This window comes from Solanum verrucosum, unplaced genomic scaffold, assembly GCF_900185275.1.
Source record: "Solanum verrucosum unplaced genomic scaffold, falcon-dt-bn FXZP01000156.1, whole genome shotgun sequence".
In the NCBI taxonomy this organism is placed as follows: domain Eukaryota; kingdom Viridiplantae; phylum Streptophyta; class Magnoliopsida; order Solanales; family Solanaceae; genus Solanum; species Solanum verrucosum.
Window position 1 is genome coordinate 1,288,101 of NW_026020354.1, and position 6,000 is coordinate 1,294,100.

The following is a 6,000-nucleotide window of genomic DNA, read 5'->3' on the forward strand; positions in this document are numbered from 1 at the left end:
CTAAAAATTTCATTTTTTTCCTGATGAAAGTAGAAAAAATAAGTTCTATGATTTTCTTACATTGATTGTATACTCTTTCCTCCAACAACACCCCAATGTTGTAGCCCCATTTCCGTCACCTCATGTCCCTACCTCAACATCACCTCCTCTAATATTTTGATTAGATTATATATAAATAGTTTTAAAATAAATATATCAAACACAGAAAATAGGTAAGAGATTCACTTATTTTTCTAAAAAAATATTCTCATAAAAAACATTTTCCTTTGAACTTGTTTGGGCACAAAGATGTATCATAATTTGAGGCAGCATTGCTGGTGGAGTGGAATGATGAGAGATATCGCGGAGAATGTGTCTCATTGCTTGTGTTGCCAGCAGGTGAAAGTCAACTATTTTAGGCTTGGATGTGAGTTTCAGCGATTACCCATTTCGAAGTAGAAGTGGGAGTGCATCACCATGGACTTCGTTATTGTCATTACCCAAGATGACCCCCTGGACGTAACATGGAACCTAGAGCCATAAGTGACCCCAAGCTAACCACATTGTATAGCATGACACTAAGAAAACATACATAACTTAAATGACATGGAAAGGGGAATAAAGTCTCAAATGACTGACATAACATAATAGAGAAATCTGAATACGACGACTCATGTGCGGAAATACTAATGTCTAAAATAACATCTAAACATAGGTAAATTGATTGGACAAGTTCCTAGCTCACTAGAACAATCTAAAAAGTGATAAGGAAGTCTAAAATGAACATAGGAAACCATAAGTGGCATGTCCCCGAACCATGAGGATTCACCTAAGTAGTGTATGGCTAATAAGAGTATGTACTAACCACGAGCCTGATGGGATGCATTAGAATTTATATTATGAAACAATATAGGCCGGAAAGTATACGATCAGTACTCGAAATGTACTGTGTATAGGAAAGTGCATGAACATGCCATAATAACATGTGAAGTCTGAAAACATGCTAATAGAATGACCAAGTAAACATAACATGAAAATTGATGATCTGATTTTGAAAACATAGTACCAGGTCATGCATTAGTCTGAAAATCATAGTCATATATGGGAGATACTGTTAACCGACATAAACTATGTGAACTATAACATGGAGTTTAGTATTCTTCTCCCACACCAAAAAGAGAGTGTCCTACTAGCCAAGGTAAGGATTAGGAATTTGAGTCAAGGTGGATCCACTAGTTAAAGTCTGTAAAGTATAACGATCCGAGAGCACCCCCTAGTCGTTACCGGCGTATTCGACCTCTTGGAGGTCTTATACAAGCCCTTAGCATTCGTCATAGCATTTATTATAGAAAAATAACGGAAAATTTAAAACTTTTTCATAATATAACACATGACTTAAAAGTCACCTCATTTAAACCTTTAATACAAAATCGGAGTACTACGTTTCAAGGTAGCCATCTTAAAACATGACTACAACATAAGAGGGACACAACCCTTACAATACAAAAGAAACTACTATCTAGTATATAGAACTTAAGGAAACTCTTTAACATAAAGGTCCTTGAATCTTTAAGGACACACCCAAACTTGGGAATAGTAAGCCAAGCTCATCACTTCTAGGAAAGAACCTTTAGTCACCATCACCTACACTTGGTGTAAAAAAGATGAAGAAGAATGGTGTTAGTACAAGAATGCACTAAGTATGATAACCATGCAAAACATGCTTTTAAAAGGACTTTTTGTTGGAAACTATGCATCATGCCTTTTTAGAGAAACTTTATGAACATTTAGTACAATAGGCACAATATAAACCACATACATCATCATACACATGGAAACCATTCATAATTGCACATAGGGCCACTTATAACATTTTAGGCACATTCAATGCATACAATACATTACCTTCTTCTTTATCTTAACTCCTTTCCTCAAGCAACCCTTAGGGAATACTTGGTGCAATGTATCGCCTTAAGGTTACCAAAGGTGAACTTACATATAGCCTTCATCAATCCAACCACATATATTCATAGAGTCATAAGCACACCATAAGACATAGTCTTCACATAGGAACCATCACCTAAGACAACCCCTAAGTCACACTAGTGCAATGTGCAAGTAGCATCCCATAATACTACTCACACCAAGTGTTCCTAGGAAGCCACCATAGACTAGGTACATCATATTCAACAAGTCATAACATTTTCATCTAACATTAGACATAAGACCAACATACTTCATAACATCATATAAAGACTCATTCATTTACTACATCATTAGTCATAACCCATTTAATTCATATCATAGGTAAACCACCCTCACAACCCCTTCACAAGCTCACTTGTGCAATGTACACATGGAGTCCCATACCCCCACATATACTAAGCAAACTCATTAAGAAGTCATAAGTGTAATTCACATGCATAATCATACTTCATGTCTTGACATAAGTAAAGTAAACCTTAATATGATTTCATATTAACATACATAGACCATAGTCTTCATTACATAAAGAGCCTAATCATAACCTCCTTTAGAGTCCACTTGTGCAATGCATAAGTAGGGTCCATAGTCCTACCTATACTAAGTAACTCTTCAAGAAATTATGACTAGAGTTCATATTCTTATCTTAGTTCATTTCTTAACTTTCGGGAGACATTGCCATAACCGACATAGACCATGTGAGCTACATGGAATCCGGTGTTCAACTCCTACACCAAAAAGAGAGGGTACTACTTGCCAAAGTAGGACCTACATACATAATAGCTATCTAGTGGATTCACTAAGCTAATACCTACGGGGGCACGTAGTTATGGAACAAGGAGATTGCTACTAGAAAACCTTGACTTACTAAGCGTGGAGGTTTTCATCTCATGAGACAACATCTATGTTGGGAACCCGAACTTGCTAAACGTAAAGGTTCTCTTGTGGGAAGCCGGACTTGCTAAACGTGAAGCCCCCATTCTCATTTTTCATGCTCACTCGGTGCTAAGCTCCAACTCCCTTTTTAAACATCTTTAAGCCTTTATTTAACATTAGTTCATAAAGTAGGCTTTAGGGACTTAATCCCTCATATTATATAGCTTAAGGGTTTCTAAAATGAGAATGACCTTTCATCATAGAGCCTACATTATGTGAGAATGACCTTTCACATAGTCATACCATATTCATAACATAGTCTAGTTTAGAGTACAATTGAGGAAACCTTTCAAGAGACTCACTTTCACTAGATTATCATAAACCTTATTCATTCATTCATGTGTGTGTACATATGTGAGAAAGCCTTTCACATAAACACTTTTATACAACACATATTCATACCTTGCTAATCATACACTTTGCATGCATAATAAGATGTAAGGGTGCATATAAGAGATAACCTTTCAATAGGCACCGTAACACATCATATTCATAGCTATACATGTAGAGTGTGTGTGCGCGCATATTGGTCCTCATAGTGACATAATAGCAACAACATTGATATTGAGTGCACTTCCCTTCAAGGGATCACCACACATTCACAATGTCCCCAAATCATGAGCAATTCACATATAAAGCCCTTAGGGATTCTAGACCACATACCCACACTTCATCATAGGAGACAAGGACACATTCAACATTGAATAGGTACTCCTAACATGTATATGATCAAATATTCATATAGGGGTCATATAGGTAGGGGTCATTCCACAATAGTACCTAACATAATCAATCATGTAGACCACACCTTATCCCTAACATTATCATTCATATTATACTCCTCATCATCAACACACTTTAACATCATGCTAGCATTGAGGATTTCATACATAACCTTCATAGCGTAACTTCATAAACATATGCATCATAATCATCAATTCACTTCACATCTATTGCCTTCAAGGCCATGCTCTCAACATGCATAGATAGACAAGAAGTGAACACCTCCACCATAAGTGGATCAAACCACACAACATCAATTCTCATACTATAGACTAGAAGTTAGGTCAACTTACCAATTCTCCAAGCCATGATCACCATGGATCAATCCTCAACAATTCATAATCAATTGACATAGGTAGCAATAGGAATCAACAATGTAATTCAATATCATAAACATAGTCTAAGTACAATTCCATAAACAAAGGGATCAACCCATAACTTTGCCCATAAGGCCATAATCCTCAACTCATCAATATACCAACAATTCAACATGAATAAGTATAGATAATCATAAGAAACATCAATACAATCTAATCTAAACATAATTTCATCAATAGAGATCATATTCACAAAGACCCACATCATAGGCCAATTTTTGAGAATTTGGGGATCATGGGTTCTTCAAGAATTCCTTTGAAAATTGTCTTAAAAACATTAATTCCACATTAATTTATCAATAAAATGATTTAGAAAATCGTTTGACAAGGAACCCATTTAGATTGAAAATTGGGAATTTTAGTCTTTGAATCACTTTTGAAAATCTTTTATAGAACTCCTTAAATGAGAGGTTATTCAAGAATCAAGAGCCACCATACCTTAATTATTGAAGACCCATGAAATTGAAGAAGAAATCAGTTGAAAACCCATCTTCTAGCTTGAGCTTCATCAAGGTCTTCAATGGAGTTTTTGAGAGAATCTATTTTGAGAGGGAAGGGTCAATTTGAAGAATGGGGTCTAATTTTAAAATTTGGGATTTTAAACAACTTAAAATACCCTAAAATAGGTAGAATAACCGTTTATAATAATTCCCCAAATACCCAAACTACCCCTCACTTAGTTGGACCTTTTTAAATAAGTCAAACTTGAGTTTTATTTTCGCAGATTTCGTTGGGAAACAAGTTCGCGACGCGGAGGTGGTCCCACAAGTTTTCTGGAAATTAAATTCGAGACAGTAGAGTCCGCGACATGTCTGCGATGCGGACCAAACATTTGGCCCTTGGTAGAGCTAGTCTGCGACGGGGACATGCTCCCTCCAAGCACAACTTTAAGCTGCCTTGGCAGCTTGCTTGGCCAAGGTTGGGGTTGTAACACCCCAGAAATTCTATGACTTAAGTTAGAGCCTCACCTTATGAATAATGACTTAAAAATAGTTAAAATGATGTTTATAAACCTAAACTAATGTATTTGACTTGGTTTGGAAGAGTAAAAGTCTAAACGTCAAGAAACGACCACGACGTCCGGAAACTAAAGAAGAATGTGTTCTAGTGTGTCCTTAGGGTTTGGGCAGGTTTGGGAGTGTCGTATGATGGTATAATCTTGTAAAAAGAGTTAAAATAGGTAAATATATGATAATAGGGTCAAAAAATTTGAATATGATTCCCTGGGACCACCCTAAGGTGCCCCAAAGGGGACGCCAACCTTGGCCAAGCAAGCTGCCAAGGCAGCTTGCAAATTGCTCTTAGAGGGAACAAGGGCACGTCACGGACTTGCTCCCCCAAGGAGTAAAAATCCAGTTCGCGACGCGGTCGTGTTGCGGATTCTACTGTCTCGAAATTTAATTCCAAATATCTTCAGGGAACAGCTCCGCGTCGCGGACTTATTCCATGACGAAAATACAAAAATTCAGAAATCTATTTTTACTTCATTAAAGAGTCCATTTAAGTGAGGGGTATTTAGGGTACTTTAGGGGACGTGCATATAATGATTTTTAAGTCAATTTACCTCACTTTTATCACTCAAACACAAAACCCCAAAGATCTAAACCTAAAGTTCCTCATTCTCTCTACTCTCTCTCTTCTCAAGAACTCCATTGAAGAAGGTTGGAGCTTCAAGAAGAAGATCAACTCTCCTAGGTTTCAACTTGGATTTTCGTGGTTAATTCGTCAATAAGGTATGGTTTCTTATCACTCTTGGGATTCCTTTCCCCAAGAGGCCCCTTCAAGATGAATTTCAAAATCTCTAATTTCTAGGTTTCAATCCAAAAACGTGGGTCTCCTTTCTAAAGTAAAATTGATGTTATAAACTGACTTTGATTGATGTTATATGAACAATTATGGATGAATTTATATTTTATTGGTGGTTTCTTGAAGAATTCCCCAT